At 58.0% G+C, this 16,617-nt stretch overlaps 1 long non-coding RNA gene across 3 annotated transcripts; it reads left to right on the top strand.

Moving 5' to 3' along the window:
• The first annotated feature begins 3,449 nt into the window (after nt 1–3,449).
• LOC114233952 (uncharacterized) lies at nt 3,450–15,576 on the top strand. Of its 3 annotated transcripts, XR_008557001.1 has the most exons (6): nt 3,450–3,743; nt 4,957–5,072; nt 10,030–10,274; nt 11,896–11,997; nt 14,409–14,499; nt 15,318–15,576. It is a non-coding gene; the product is annotated as an uncharacterized LOC114233952 (long non-coding RNA). The 3 variants fall into 3 exon arrangements; XR_008557002.1 differs by lacking the exon at nt 14,409–14,499; XR_003620161.2 differs by lacking the exons at nt 3,450–3,743; nt 4,957–5,072 and adding an exon at nt 5,800–5,865.
• Nucleotides 15,577–16,617: the final 1,041 nt, after the last annotated feature.

The following is a 16,617-nucleotide window of genomic DNA, read 5'->3' as shown; positions in this document are numbered from 1 at the left end:
TTGGCCAAGTTCAAGGTCAGAGAGAAGGAGTACTGTGAGGCGTTAGTGGCGTCTGCCACAGGAGCGCACAGGGAGCCTGTGAGTGCCCTGCACTTGTCAGTGTGCCGAGGCCCGCACAGGCCAAGACCCGCTGCGTCACCCCTTAGGACTGTCCCCAAGGTGGGGCAGGGTCCTGGGACTGCCGCCTGCTCGTGCCAGCGATGGCCATGCAGTCTCGTCCTGCTCTCTGGCTCTCGGTCACCTGCTCCCAGGGACACCGCTGCCCCCCGCGCCTGGCTTGGCAGTGGGTGGGAAGAGCTGGTGGGTGAGAAAGCACTTGATGTCCGGGCGAGGTGATGGAGGACAGTCGTTTAAACACAGCTCCTCTCTCTCAAACAAACGGAAGACAGCGCAGCATGAAACACGGGGAGGGGAGTGTTTGTTTTCGTTGTTGCTTAGACCGGAACTGCTACAACTCCATCCATAAACTCGGAAGCATGTCTGCCAGGTACTGTGCAGTCTAGACCAGAACAAATGAGGAACTGAGAATCCACACAGACTTCCGCAAGCCAATTTCTGTCAGGTTCGATGTCTGGGATGTGAACGGTTTATCCAAAACCCTTGGCTGGGAGTTCTGAGACCCAGAAAGCCGCGCCCAGGGCAGGGGCGGTCACCCCCAAGGAGACTCGGGGCGTCTCACCCAGGGGGACCTTGGAGGGTCGGCAGCTGCCCTTTGTTCCTCTGCTCTGGCTGCATGGCCCCCTGGCTGGAGGGGGCTGGGAGTCCTCAAGGGCAAAGTGACCTGTGAGTGCCCCTTACTGGAGCTGGGCCCTCCTGCCCGCGCCCCCCTCCTGGTGCTGAGCCCTCCTGCCATCCCCTCCTGCCAACCACCCCTTCCCCCCCTTCCACTTGCAGGTCGGGGCTCTGGCTGGGAGGTTAATGGAAACCTGGAAGGGGCTGGAAGGGGAAATTGCTATTATGTTACCTTTTTTTCTCCTTCTGCGCGGTCCTCCTTTCTCACCCAGACATCAGCCAGCACTCCGGCTCCTAATTTCAAAGTCCTTTAACTTTTCCAGGTCAGAGTTTTATTGCTTTTGGCCAAAGGCCACTTCAAAATTTACACAGCAGAGAGGAGGTACAGCGCGCTCTTTAGAACAAGTTCACGGGTTCAGATGGAGCCGGGCCCTGATTTAGTGGCTCTGAAATGCCTTTCCCTGGAGCGGGCCCAGCCGCCGGGACCCACGTTGCAGACGCATCCATTGGGCGGTTGGACTCGGTTCCTCTCCCTCAGGTGTGCCCGTGATCCCTGAGGGGCTGGCGGTGGCTCCAGGCCTGGGCAGAGGGGGGCGCCAGAGGACTGGCCACGGGGGTCGGGGGTTGGCGGGGGGTGGGGGTGGGGGTGGGGGTGGGTGGGCGGGCGGTGAGAGTTTACTGTCCGCTTTGCACCCAGGGCAGCCGTGTGTGGTTGTGGGCCAGACCCAACCTCTCTGTGCCTCAGTTTCCTCATCCACAACATGGGGTGAGTAGCAACAGTGGCTGTTGTGAGGGTGCAGCGAGGTGACGCGGATGAAGTCTGTGTGCCTGGCAGCTTTCAGGGACCTCGGACTCAGGGGTTCCAGAACTTCCCATCAGACCCCAGTCTCCTGGTCATGGAAAGCGAGGAGGTAAATATTGGCGGGTAGTTGTGTCCCTCACTGAACCACAGACAGGACTGGGGCCCCGAGGGAGGCCGGGAAGAGTCCTGGAAGGAAGAGCCGCCCGCGGGGCCCTGTCTGACGGGCTCCCACAGGTCTGCTGGGGCCGCGGGGCCTGGGACTGGACAGAGGGGCTGCGGACGGGTCATCACTGCCGGGTCCGCTGAGTGACAGGCACCTGAGGGGTTTCCAGATTCTTCCTGTGGCTGCAGGACCTGAAGCTGAAGGCCCCTGGCTTGGGGCTCACCACCCAGCCCCTCAGTCCCTCCTGGGGAGCCGGGTGAGGGTCTGCAGGGGCCTCCCCTCCCAGGACCCCCAGAGACTGTGCCCATCTGCACTCTTGGCTCTGAGGGGTGGGGCTGGTTTGGGGGAGGGATGGAGGATGAGGGATGGGGCCAGAGCCGAGGGCAAACTGGACAAGCCATTCCATTCGGAGCCTCACCTGACGCCTGCAGAAGGGCAGTGGGGGTGCTCGCCGCAGCGCTGGGAGGGTGGCACCCGGCAGGCGGGTGGAGGTCAGCTGGGGCCTGGCACAGAGCAGTAGGGTCTGAGGGCAGGTGGGAAAGGAGTGAACTAACGTGGGCCATGGTTCCCAGAGGCTGGAATGGGGCAGACTCACCCAGGGTGGGGGTGAACACAGATTCCTCGGCCCCTACCGCACCCCCAGAGGTTCTGGTTCCGGGGTCTGGGGAGGGTTGGGGGAGGGTCCTGGGAATCTGCATGTTAACAAGCTTCTCCCCCATTTAGGAGGCGGCTGAACACATTTTGGGGGCAGAGGTGCATCCCAGGCCGTGGGCTAGAGGTGGAAGAGACTGAGGGGGCCAAGGGTCAGCATGTGACAGGGGAAGGGCAGGGGCAGGAGGGCCCCGGGTCAGTCGCTCTGAGCCCGGTGTCCTGACCTGAGCAGCCAGAGGTGAGGTTAACCCTCCCTCACATGGTGTGACGATGAGATGAGTGTAGACCCGTCGCCCTTAGACTCAGTTCAGTCCGTGCTCCATCAGTGTCAGCTCCACCATGAATGCCCTCCCTCCCACTGCGCAGCCAGGCAGGGGCAACCTCAGGGACAACCCGGCCATCATTCTGCGCCAGGACCCTCCGGGACACCCAGGAGGGGCGCCCTGGGGCCAAGCACCAGCCAGCCCTCCCAGGTGGTGTCCTCAAAAATAGACCATCTTCCTGGCGACCCAGTGAGGACCAGATTGCTCGGAAAGGGCAGTTCAAACGGAATCCCCGGCCCTTTCTCAGCAGGGCGGGCTTCCTGTGGAGGACATCTGGCGAAGGCGTCGATTTCCGTAATTCATTAGACCTTCCCGGGGTCCTGACACAGGTGCTGTTGCCGAGTCTGCGAGATCGGGGACGGGGTGTACCCCGCTCGTGGGAGCTCAGGGCGCTCAGTCGCTACGACAGCCCCGGGTGGGGCAGCTCCATCCAGGGAGGCAGCTCACCCCACACACCCCAGGGACGGTCTCTGAGACTCAGGCAGGAGGCGAAGGGGAAGCGCTTGTGCGTTCAGACAGTAGGAACCGAAGTGCGAGGGTGATGATGCCACAGCTCTCTGGGCTGAGTGTTACCGCGTGCTGGGCCCAACCAAGGTCCTAAGGACAGGCGCGTGTTTAACCCTAATGACGAAGGCGGCGTGACCTGTCTCACTGGGACACTTGGGATAGTGACGAATGCTCTGTAATAATGGCACCCGCCCTCCCCTGCCCCCACTTCCCCAGGAATCAGTTGACTCACTCACTTCAGGTCTCAGCTCAGATGTCACCTCCCCTAAGCCCCTCTTGATGACTTGCTGAAGTTTTGACCCCGCTCCCAGGGGGGAAATGGACCCCCTGGCTCCACACCGTTCTGTGTCCCCCCCTGCTCCCCCCAGCCTGTGTCTGTCACCTCTCCCATCACCCAGTGAACCCATGAGGGAGGGGCTGGGTCTCTCCACCCACTGCTGCTGCTCTCCCCCACCCCCCTGCCTAAAGCAGAGCTGGGCCAGAGTAGCTGCTCAGCAAACGAGGGGAGGTGGGAGGGGGTGGTGATGAAGGACTTAATGACAAGTTGTGAAACGGAGGACCTGAGGTAAGAGCCCACGCCCCCTCTCCACGGGCTTTGCTGGGGTGACAGCTGACCTGGGGGAAATGTCTGAAACTCGGGCCCTTTGCTGGGGACCAGCTCCTTAGTCTGAATGAGTTCCCCGGGTTGTTTTCACAAAATGGCGCGTTGGGCCCCATCCTCATGCCGCCTGGCTCTGGGGAGCAGGAAGCAGCCAGTCCTTTAGATGCGCCAGCGAGACCCCTGCACATCAGAGTGTGGGCAGTAAACGCAGTCCCCAGGCCCGCCCCCGCCAGTGCCGGCTGCGTGCCCGCTCTCAGGTATGCACGCCGGCCCCTCGCTTCCCTCTCCTCCTCCCCATTTTAATTTTATCTACAACGGGTTGCAAGTGAACTTGGCAATTTAGTCTGTGGCGACGGAGCAGCCAGTGAACTGTGAATGGATCGGGGAGTAAGGTAGAGCTCGCGCCGGGAGCAATGAGGGGTGGACTGCGGGCCTCCTTATAGTGGAGCAAGGTCTCATTGACTTGTAAGACACACAGCTGCCTCTTGTTAGGTGGAGACACTCAGTTCTTTGGCTGTCGCACGGGAATGCAAAGATGGGGACAAGTCTCCGAAGGCGTGCACCGTGCTGGTCACGATGTCTTGCCTGTCAGGGCCAATGCACCCTGTGCTGACTGATCTGTGGGAGGGGAAATGGACCCGCGCTCTGAATAGTGTTCCCCTGCCCAGTTGGCGCAATGCCACATGCAGTCAGTAGGGGGCAGTGGAGACACACTGCAGGAGGAGGGCGGTTTCCTCCCAGGGCTGGGGACTCCCTCGCTCAGCAGGCCATTGCGGAAGCTCTGGGGATCCCAGGTCCCCTGTGCGCATGGACGTTTTAGTGGGAGGCAGCCCCTGTGACACGGTGGCTTCTGCAGCACCCACCTGCTGCAGACCGAGCTCCCAGCACCCCAAACCGCTCCGGCAGTGCACAGAGCTCGGCCGCACCCAGAGGCCAGTCGTTTCTCCAGCACTGGCCCCCCCCGACCCCAACCCCAAAAGCGGTTTCATAGCAGTCGCCTCCCTATAAGCAGCTTTCCCTGGCATCCAAAGAGTGGGCTTCTGGCAAGTTCCACCTGCATGGCATCCCGGTGGCTTCCCTGTCACCCAGTGAGCCAGCACTCTGCCCGGGCCAGGGCGTAACTCCTCCGGGGGTCTTGGTTTCCCTAACTAAGGGTTCTCATTGCACCCTCCCACAGATCTTCATCGAGCGTCTGGTGCATGCTGGGCACCGTGCTGGGTTGGGGATCACGGTGAGCGACACAGACACGGCCACTGGCCACCTGGAGGGCAGAGGCCAGCAGGAAGGGCGGATGTGAGTAGAGTAACCACCCCGGACACAGGAACACCCGCTGGGGAAAGTGCTGCAGGGGCTGGAGGGGCTGCAATGGAGTGACCTGGGACCAGCCCCTTCTCTCTCTGCACCTCAGTGTCCTTGTCTGTAAAATGGGGCCAGTCATGCATCCACCCAAGGGGAGGTGGCGAGGGCGAAATCCATCTCCCTGTAAGTGCTGGGCACGTGCCTGGCCGGCACTTTAATGATCAGCGTTGTCATGATTGTCATTTCAAGTTTCTCCATCAGAAGCACGCACATCAGTGGGAACCAGTCCTCCCCGGTTTGCCGTGTGGTCTCGGCAAGCTGCTTCCCTCCCTGTCCTCAGTTTCCCCACTGAACAGAGGGATAAGGGGGCTCGCTGCTCAGACAGGGGTCGGGCTCCGAGTCAATGGCGGGCCCATGGCCCCTTCCCCAGCTGAGGCTCCCAGAGCAGACGAGGTCACAGCAGCCACCCACCAGGAGGTTACTTGGAGCAGGAGGGCTGGGGTGGGGACATGCCCTCTTCTCTGGAAACTCACCCGTCCCACCCAGACGCTGTGCAGCCCGCCTTCTCTTCTCAAACCACTGCCCAGCCCTGCCCAGGCCCCGCCCTCGGCCTGGCCTCAGGGAGCCATTCTAGATGGGCCCTTGGTCGTCTAGGTAACCCCCATCTCACAGACGGCTCTGTTCATCACAATGTCCTAGCCCCGTGGTCGGCAAACTGTGGCTCGCGAGCCACATGCAGCTCTTGGGCCCCTTGAGTGTGGCTCTTCCACAAAATACCACGGCCTGGGTGAGTCTATTTTGAAGAAGTGGCGTTAGAAGAAGTTTAAGTTTAAAAAATTGGGCTCTCAAAAGAAATTTCAATCGTTGTACTGTTGATATTTTGCTCTGTTGACTAATGAGTTTGCCGACCACTGCGCCTAGCCCCTTGCGCAAAGCATGGCCCACAGTAGGTGCTTAGTAAGTTCTGTAGACTAGGTTGGTGAGTTCATGAATGACTGAGGGGGATCTGACTCAGCTGCTGAGTGACAGAGCTGGGCCTGGACCTGGGTATCTCAACTCCCATCCCTCAGCATCACCAATACCCTGCCGTGGGCATGGCACCCAACACCTTGCAAATTGTTTTTGTCCGTGGTATCCGTGTTATTCGTTGTCTTGTTTCAACCCTCAGACAAGCATCGCTGAGCCCACTTGACAGCTAAGGAAAGGGAGGCTCAGAGAAGGGAAGGGACAGGCCCACCCTGTGGACCCAGGTGGCTGGCTGTGCCTGGGTGTAGCTCTCCTTCCTGGAGGGGCGACACTGTGGCATGTCCACTTCCCTCGTGGCTGATGGGACTTTGAAGAAGTCATCTGTTCTCAACGCGGGAGGTGGGGGCTCAGAGAGTCTGAGTGGCCTGCTCAGCATCACACAGTGCCAAGAACAGACGTAGGTTCAACCCAGGGTGGGCTGACCCCGAGGCTTGGGCTCTTACCTGTTCACAGTGACACCCAGAACGGAACCACTCATCCGTCATTCCAAAGGGCAAGGGCTTCCGCTCAGGGAGGCTGGGAAGGAGCCCTCCAGAGGCAGGTGTGCTTCTCAGAACCGGGCATATCAGCCCCGCTGTCAACGCCGGGCAAACTCCCACTCGTCCTAAGAGCCCAGCTAGCTGAGGCCATGTCCACTCATCACTCCAGAGTCAGGGGCCAGCCTCAGCCTGACACAGGTGGTCACAGAAGGGCTTTGTTATTCCTTCCTTCCTTCATTCACTCATCCATTCATTCAGGAGTCCACACTGGCATCCGCTACATCCCAGGCCGTGTTCTAGGGGCTGCAGCATCGAGTCAGCTCAGGTTCCTCCCCGGAGGATTCTATTAAACAAACCCACAAATTAGTGTGTAATTATAACTCATGTTAAGTGCTCTAGGGGAAAGGAAATGGATTTGAGGGAAAATCTTAGGAGGGAGAAACTAATTTAACTAATTTAGATTTGGAATCAGTGATCGGAGAAGGTTCTCTGAGCGGGGGCGGGGGGAAACCGCAAAGCTTGAAGGATAAGGATAAGTCAACCCAGCCAGGAAGAGGGAGGCTGAGGACCCCTGGGGGCCAGGTCACCCCAGTCCTCGTGGCCTTGAAGGGCGGGGACCTAATCTGTGAGCAGAGGGAAGCACTTAAGGGTCCTGAGCCCGGAAATGGTGGGGCAATACTTGCATTTTGATGCCGGTGGGTGGGGAACAGATGGGGGACAGGGGCCGAAGAGGGGAGATCATGGGGGAGGCCACGGGAGTCACGGGGCTGGATGCGGGGCCATGGTTGGGCTGATGAGATGGAGGAAAAGGGCGACAAGGTCAAATGTGGCTGTTGTTGGGTTGATAAGAGTGGCCACGGCAGACAGGGGTGATGGAGATGGTTGTGTGTGAGGGGGCAGCTTGCCCCCTCAACCTAGGTTCTGTGATCCTGGGGGCCCCTGCCATCACACCTGCAGGAGCTCTGGCTCCATATGTCACCTGGCAAATGTCAAACCCTAGGTACCCCACATTATGCCCTATGTCGGCATGGGGTACCTGCCCTGGAAGGGCTGGAGGGGGTCAGGAAGGAAACACGCTAGGGGACAAGGGGCTGCTGTCCCCTGACTCTGCCCTGATGGGGAGGTGACTGGGTCAAGACTCTTCTCCCAGACGCCCCACAGGAGGAGGGCTGTAAGAAGGCAAGGGGGCTGGGTCAGGTGACCCTAATGAGGCTCTGAGTGACAGCTGCCCAGAGGCCCAGATCCTTGGGACTTCCTTCGGGGTCTCAGTGGGCACGGAAGGGTTAATGCCTGAGCTGCTGCCCGCCTGCCCCTCCTCACCGTGATTAATTCACTTGGTAAAGCTGTATTTACGCTGGAAATTTAATCGTCATTTCGGATGGTAGAGGAATTGAAAAACAAATTGGAAGTGTCAGACGATGCATTAGGATGGGTGATGGAGTGGAAGCGGGGAGCCCACCTGGCCTCCCCATTGTGTGAAATTAGCTAAGGAATTAGCCAAGTTTGCTTCTAAAATTGTAAGATAATGAACCAGGGGTACGAGGGGTGGGGGCGAGGGGGTGCAGAGACAAGAGAGAAGGTTCCAGGGTGGAGGCAGAGGCAGCATTAGCTGTCCCCCGGCCCAGCCCCAAGTCACAGACGAGGAGACGGGCCTGGAGAGGGGCAGGGGGCTGCCACACTGACACAGGTTGTTGGGGGCTCAGTGAGGCTGGGGTGCAGGTTCCCCTCCTTCCTAGGCCAGGGGAGGATACTGATGGGGTCTGTGTCCCTGGAGGGACCTGTGCTTGGGTGCCAGGCACTGCCCCTTCATCTGCCCCTGTGCCCCGTGCCCGAGTTCAGGGAGGGGGCGCCCACCTGCGAGAGGGGCCGCCTCCCCAATGGGCTCTGTCGGGACTGCGTGAGCTGCGTGTGTGTGGGTCTGCAGGGACTGGGGCTCCTGGGCACTGCCTGGTCTCCCCTAGAGGACTCCTGACCTCAGACAGGACTGGGACTCCCCCTGCAGCCTGGATGTTTTAAAGGCAGGACTGTCCCCTCCAGCTGGCCAGCGTCTTATAAGGGCAGGCCCCTGACTCCCCCTTGCGACTGGGGACTCCTTAGGGCAGGCCATGGACAAGCCAGCCCCGGCCATCGCTCTTCATATTCCCAGCGTGTTGGCTGGATCCCAGGTGTGCAGAGTCTGTCCAGGCCTGAGAGGCCTCCAGGGGAGGGGAGAGTGACACGTGGGAGGTCTGTGCCTGCAGGCCCAGGACCCTAGGGTGCTAGGAGACAGAATCCTCCAGCCAGGAGGGATCAGCCGCTGGCTCCTCTTAAACCCACTGCCCCTCCCCCCAACAACCTGGAGAAGGGGGAATCCTATGCTGGGAGGGAGGAGGCCTAGACTCCAGGCCCAGCTCATTCATTCATCATTCATTCACTCACCAAGTGTCTCTTGAGCACCTACTATGTGCTTGGCTACCTGCAGTGGGCTTGGGATACAGCAGGGCACACACCTCCAAACAAACAAACAAACAAACAAAACACAAAACCCACAAAAAATCAAGGTCCCAGCCCCACAGAGTTTGCAGCCTTGTGGGGAGACTGATAATCAGCGCCCAATGAACAGATGAGGATAATTTCTGAACGTGTCCAATGCAGTGAAGGAAATGAAGCAGGATGGTGCGCTGCGGAGTGCCTGGGTGGGTCCTTTCCCAGGGCGGCTGGGAAGGCGTTAAGACTCGAGGCTGACGTCTGTGGATGAGAAGGGTGTCCCCCGGCCTTGAGCCATGGAGGGATGTCCCAGGCACGGGGACAGTGAACATAAAGACCTCACACCATCCGGCAATGATCCAAGTCCGGGTGGCCGAGCCATGGTATATGCAGAACTGTGGGACAGGAGGAGGCCACGAAGTGGCTGGAGATGGCTGTCAGTTCCTGAACAACCTCGTGCCCGCACGAGGACTCTGAAGTTGATTCTGGGAGCAGCAGAGCCCCTGGATGGTTTTAAGCAGGAGACCTGGCAGGGGCCACTGCAGGTGTCAGAGCTGGGGCTGCACAGGGTGCAGGCAGTGCGGGTGGAGAGAAGCAGATGGAATCTGGACACATCATAGTTCCCAGTTATCTATAATAATAAAAGCATAGTATGCTAATTAGACCAGACGTCCTTCCTTCCCGACAAAGCCACAGTGGGTGGGGGCCACGGCAGAGGCAGCAGAGCCCCCTTCCCCCGTCCCCCACCCCACCCCTCCGGCCCCCGGCCGCAGTGGCAGAGGCGGCGGGCAGGGGCCGGGGCGAAGGCTCTTGCACAAATTTCGTGCATCGGGCCTCTAGTCTTCATAATAAAACTCCCTAATCTGGCATCTAGGGACCACGAGTTCTAGTTACCACACCCCTTCCAGCCCTCTGTCCGTTCTGTAGGAAACTTGTCCGCGTGTTCTCCTTTAAACGAACCTTTTCATTTCACCGCCCAGGGTGGCCTAAGGCGCTGATCTGTAGTGTGAGCTTGGGAGAGTCCCTTGCCCTCTTCAGGCCTCAGTGTTTCCAGTGAATAAAACGAGGGTATGGACTTGATCATCTAAGTGCTTCCTTCTGATGCAAATACCTTCACCTTGGAGCCAGGCTGGCCCCATGTCCTCCTCCTCCCCACCCTCACCTGCTGTCTCGGCCCCAAGGAACCAGCTCAGGTGAGAAGCTCTGCCTCACCGCTGCTGGACAGGTGAGCGCAGGGCTGCTGCAGGTAGAGGTGAGAGCTAATTAGCACTGAGGTGGACAGGAGCTCAGACTGACAGTTGTCCGTTGTTTCTAGAATTTATGGTGGGGGTCCAGGGAGGGCAGGGCAGGTTTCTGAGTCCTGGGTGGCAGAGGAGGGGGTTGCTGAGGGAGGTGGGGTCAGCAGGAAGCACCCAGGCCTGGGGACAGCCAGCTTCTGTGGGCAGGAGAAATGGGGACAGTGGCATTCCCTGAGCTGGTCCTGAATCAGCTCATACATGTCCTTTCGGGTGCTAGAGATGTGCCGACACCCCTTAGCAGCTCTACTTTTCAACAGAACTCATCGTGATAAACCAGGACATTCCTTCTTGCCTCAGGCCCTGCGGTTTGTCTGCTAACAATGACCCTCAGCCCACCTCCCAACAGGGACACTTCATCACGAGCCTCCAGGTTTGGAAGATGAGACAACTGGGAGGTCAAGGAACTAGTTCAAGGTCACGCAGCTCACAGGTGCTGGGGCCTGGGTCTGAACCCAGGCCATCTAGGAGCCGTGCCTCACCAGTGCCCTGCTGCTCTCCCTGGGCTGAGTCTCCTGTAGGCTGGGCTCTGCACTGGGGCCTGATGTTTCCCTGTGTGGGGTCCTAAGCTCCTGCTGGGGACACTGGGGGTGGAGAAGAGGCTGGTTGGTCTTGGCCAGCTCTGGAAAGAGCACATTCCTCCTCGCTTGGCCCCGAAGGGCCCTCAGCCTCCCTGTGGCCTCCTCCATCACTGCCCAGCCATTGCACAGGCCTCTGAGCGGGCTGAGGACTGTATTCGGTGCCTGGGGCAGAGCAGCCTGGGGACAGTCCACAGTGAATTCTCAGCCCACATGGTCAACACCAGGATGGCACCACTGGGCCAGATGGGGACTGTCTGTCCAAGCTGCAGCCTATAGCGCCCCTGGAGGATGGATGGGTCTCCGGGGAGGGTCAAGTAGCAGAGGCCTAAGGGCTGCACCCTGCTGCCTGGACTGCAGGACCTGTGTCCTCATCACCCACGGCCATGCCCTGTCACCTGTGTGGGCACCACACGGTCCCCTACCCTGCCGCCCTGGGGTGAATGGATCTAATAACTAACCCTCTATGAGCCTCACCCCGTGCAGCCCTGAAGCACAGCCCACCCACTTATCCCTCTTGGCCAAAGGTGCTGTGCTGGAGGCCAGTCACTGCCCAGTTTGCAGGTGAGAAAAAAGAGGTTCAGAGAAGGGAAATGAACAGCCAGGAAGTGGGGGACCAGCCAGCTTCTAGGCCCCTGGCCATTACCTCCAGGGACAGACCTGCACCTGCACCCCGTCACCCACTCTCCAGTACCCTCGGGCCATCCTCTGTCACCTGACCCCACCTCCTGTGCTCTGCCCTATGAGGTGCTGCCTGGCCCCTGACACCCCTTCTCCCCAATCATTGCACATGCGCACAGGTACATGGTCACACATGCACACACATGCACACACCAACTCATGCACCCTCATGTGCACACATGCACACATGCACACACGTGTGCCTCTCATCCCCAGTTATGCGTCCGCATCCACATTCACCTCCCGGCCTCCGTTCTGCAAGAATGTCCTTCTCAGTAACTCTTGTTTCCAGGTGCGCTATGAAATTACCATCAGATTTAAAGCTGAGAGGAGAAATGGGCGAGGAGGAGCCAAACCTCTTTTTAATTATCTGTGGCAGTTTCCAATTGTTCAGGTGATAATCATAATCATTAAAAACTCTGTTATCAGCTCTGGTGGGGGAAGGCACTGCCCCCGCAGTGGCTGCGGAATGGTGAACAGGCAGAGTCTTCTGATAAGGAGACTCGGCTCCCAGTCTCCCCACTCCAACACCATCCCCAGCCAAGCTCCAATCTCCCTGCTCCCAGCCCCCGACTCCCCAGCCTCCTCGCTCCCCGCCTGCCCGCCTGCCTGCCTCCCCACTGCAACCCTGTCCCAAGGTGATTCTGCTGGATGTTCTTAAACTGGAGGGGAGGACAGTGAGGGCTACTCTTCCAGGGCCACACATAACCAGGTGAACCTCACTTGTGTGGCCTGTGAGCCCTGGGGGTGGGGGTGGGGGGTGGGGCTGAGGAGACAAGGGGACCCAGGAGGTCTTGGCTTCCCACCAGGAGCTGAGTCTTGCCGGGGGACTGGGACTCCCCGCACTAGGACGTGACCTCCATGGGTTGTGGGTCTGGATATTCACATGGTGACGCCCCTCACAGCATATGTCACACCTGGCCTGCCTGCCTCGGCAGCCAGCCTGGCCTGGGCTCTGCTGACGACCTACCCACTCTGCATGGCCTCAGCTCTTGGCCACTTACAAACATGTTCCCAGCCAGCTCCTCAGGATGGAAGCCCACTAGGATGGAAGGTCCAGGAGAGCAGGAACTCATCTCCACTGCCACCTCCATGCCCTCTGAGTGCAGACCAGGGGCTGGCACACAGGAGGCTGCCAAGAAATGTCTGTTTGAGAACTACAAGAGTGTGTAATACACAGTGCACACAATCTGTAAATAACAGGGAGGATATGAGGCTCAGAGAGGTGAGGTGCTTGTCCGTTGTCACACAGCAGGCGAGGGGGGCAGGGATTAGGATGGGGAGGGTCAGTGGTAGGGCTGGGGAGCAGCTTGAGTCCTGGGGAGAGACAGCCAGAGCTGATGTGCATTTAGACAGTAAATCCAGGGTGCTACAGGCCCCACCCATTCCTGGGGAAACTCAGGCCAGCAAATGTGAGGCCCCAGTGTTTGTGTCCTGGGAGGAGAGGGGGGTGGAGGGAGGGAGCAGCCTCATTTGCATAATGACCCTGCTTCCTCCAACCAGCTGGGCTCTCAGCAGTGGGACTCCAGGGACTGGCCCATGACCAGAAGGCGGGGAGCAGAGGCAGGTAGAACGGGTCTAGGCCCTGCCCAGGTGCATGGCCAGGCACTGCCCTTTGTGTACAAGATGGCCCTTCTTGAATGGCTTTTCTCACCTTCACCTCTTTTAGTCCGCCCAACAGCCCTGCCTCCAGGTCAGGGATAATCATCTCCACTGTGCAGATGAGGCAACTGAGGCAAGAGAGGCCACAAGACTTGCCCAAGGTCACACAGCCAGGCAGCAGCAGAACCAGAACTGACTCAGCCCTAGAGTATCGCCCAGGGAGTCCCACACCTCTGGCTTTCTCCCAGCTTCCCTGGCCCAGGGTCCTGCTGTGCACCTCATCCTGGGCCTGTCCTCTGTGACAATGAAGGCCCCTCTTCCTACCAAGTCCTAACCCCCATCTCCAGCCTCTTCCCTGGGCCAAGCCTATTTGCCCCAGCTGCTCCCAGACACTTGGGTCAGGGACCCACAGGATGTCAGGGACCCCAGCATCTTGTCTAACCCCTGGAGGTGCAGGTGGGGGCAATAGTCTCTCACTGTCCCCCTGCCTTCCATCCTAGAGCCCCCCAAGGCCTGACTTGGGTGCTGCTCTCCTCTCTGCATTTCTCCCCCTGCTTCCTGCCTCACTCACCTCTCAGCAGGTTCTGTAGCCCAGGTCTAAGTTCTGATTGACAAACTTCCTGGGGAAGGGGGGTGGGGTCTGCACTGGTATGGCTAAGAGGCTGATGATTTATCTGCTGGAAATGTTTGCTTCTCAGGAGGAATCCTCTCGGCCCCCCCTTGTTGAAGGCTGGGATTTATAGACGCTTCTCTTTCCTAAGGACCTTCCTGGTGGTTTTTGGGGGATAACAGAAGTGGGGGAACAATGGGGACTCTCACAGAGTGAAGAATAAATGTAGACAGTGTGGAGGGAGGAAGAAAATGGACCTAGGGGTCACTAAGGGCTAAGCTATGAGGCCTTAGGCAGATCATTTAACCTCTCTGGACCTCGATTTCTTCATCTGCAGAATGGGCATAATCACACAATGGGACTGGTGACAACATCTGTATCTCAAGGTGATGAGGTTTGGGCAAGGGGTGCATATAAATGCCTGGTACACAGGGAAGTGCTCAGAAAAGTTGAATTCCCCCCTCTTGGCCATTTGATGTCCCCCTTTCCCTGCCCAGATCACCCCCTCCAGGTCTCTGTCTGAGCTTCCCTCCAAGTGCCACCTGTACCTGTCTCTCTCTCCTCAGGGAGATTAGAGCTTGTCAATCCTGCAGGTTCCACCTTCCTGTGGCTCAGGAAAAGGAAGGAGGAGGCCCTATTGGCATGACGGCCCAGCTGCCTGTACCAGGATGCCAAGCACAGATGGTCTGTACACCCAGGGGTTGTTAGCAGTGCGGCTGCTGCTCGGCTAATGAGTTAACAAATTTCACCTCTGGAAAAGGCCCTTGGCAGAGTAAGGGGCCTCTGGGGCCCAAAGTTCTGCTGTGATACAAGGGGTCAGCAGAATTCTTTAATGCATCTAATTTCTAATAAAGCAAGGAGGAAGGAGGTGGGGAGGGGTGCTGGCCTAGTTAGCTCAGATGACCTGGGTCCGACTGGGCTGGGCCTGACCGCCTGCGTGGGAGTGAGCAGGAGGTATAGTAACTGAGCCGAGGGACTCAGCCAGCTCCACTCTTTTCCAAAGGCATCTTCAGCATCCCCATATCTGATCAGAAGCAAAATAAATCCCTACTCTATTCACAAAGCACAGTGCAGGGAAGAGGGGGCTCCACAGTCAGACCTGTCAGACCCAGAGGACCCAAGGCCAGTGGCTGTCCCCTGAGAAATCCTGGCAGCCCCTCTGTCTCCAAAACCTCAGTTTTCTCACCTGTCAAGTGGGAGCGGTGATCTGTCCCTCACTTGCTGTGTGGTGAGTAAAGCCTTTGCACAGTGCCCAGCACATAGTGGGTCCTCCACGGAGGATAGCTGTGATTACACTGAGGTAGGCAGAGCAATAACCGCCCCTTCCCCCCCAAAAAAGTGTCCCTGCCCTCATCCTAGGAACTGGTGACACGTTACTTTACCTCATATGGCAAATGGGAATGAAGGTTACAGGTGGAATGAAGGTTGCTAATCAGCTGATCTTAAAATATGGGGATTGTTCTGGATTATTCGGGGGACCCATGTCATCACTTTATTTACAGGGGGCCTTAACATGGAAGAAGGGACCAGAGAAGGAGATCAGAGCAATAAGGAGGATTTGACCTCCTGCTGCTGGGTTTGAAGATGGAGGGAGGGACGACAATCTGAAGAATGCAGGCAGCGTCTAGAAGCTAGAAAAGGCAAGGAAATGCTTATAGGACCTCCGAAGGGAAACAGCCCTGTGGACATTTTAATTCCAGCCCAGTGAGATCCATTTTGGATTTCTGGTCTCCAGAATTACAGAATAATACATGTGTATTGTGTGAGCCATTAAGTGTGTGGTAATTTGTTACAGCAGCAACATGAACAAATACATAAATGGAACCATATTCTGGGTCAGATGTGCACATGGGAGCCCCACTGCAGATCCAATCTCTCCCTGGCCTATACCAGCCTTGTGGATTGAGGAAGTGAACTAATCTTTTTGTGCCTCAGTTTTCTCATCTGGAAAATGGGGTAATGATAGCCCTTCCCTCATAGGGTTGTTGTGAGGATTACATGAGATAACTTGTGTAAAGTTCTAGAATACAGCTGGGCACACAGAAAGCCCATAATGTCAGAATATTTGGGATGTAAGGACAGGTTTTTAAAATCATTAATGCCAGTATGGGGAGCCTTGCAGGCTGGGAGCTGCCCTTTAAATGACAGCTGGTAGACAGCAGTGGTGAGGCTGTGCTGTTGGGCAGACCTGGGATCAAATCCTCAATGCACCACATCAGGCTGCAATGGTGCCTTGAGGATTCGGGCACAGCATGTAATTCTCTGAGCTTCAGTTTCCTCACCCATAAAGTGGGGATAATGACAGCACCTACCTCCAAGGGGTAGATCAAATCACTAAGCCCAGTGCTGAGCACACGGCCGGTGCTCCAGAGTTGGTGGCTGCTGTTACTATGTCGGGGGCCCTACCACTGCTATGAGACCCCAAACGCAAAAGGGATGCACACTGGACAGAGGCCACTGGGAAGCAGAAATGCCTCTCAGTGAGTTTCTCTGACACGGGACTCAGTAGCACACAGAATAAAGTGAGGCTCAGTTACGTGCCAGGCCAACTATCCTGTCTAGAGATAGTGCTTGGTACACAGGTAAATTCCGGGCCGCTGCGCCCAGCACCCAGGGGAGTTCCGGAGACCCAGGCTGGGGAGCTTGGCCTGCGCTCTAGTCAGAGTCTCCAGGGATTTTTGCCATTCACAGTTATGGTGGCAGCTCAGCTACAGTCCAGCCAGGGCTAGGGCAGCTTAGACTTTCCCCAAATCTAGGAGAACCTCCCACTCACCCCTCCAACCCCAGGCACTCAGGTCTGTG

This window comes from Eptesicus fuscus, chromosome 9 (assembly GCF_027574615.1).
Source record: "Eptesicus fuscus isolate TK198812 chromosome 9, DD_ASM_mEF_20220401, whole genome shotgun sequence".
In the NCBI taxonomy this organism is placed as follows: Eukaryota; Metazoa; Chordata; class Mammalia; order Chiroptera; family Vespertilionidae; genus Eptesicus; species Eptesicus fuscus.
Note: the sequence above shows the minus strand (reverse complement) of the source record. Positions and strands in the feature narration are given on the sequence as shown.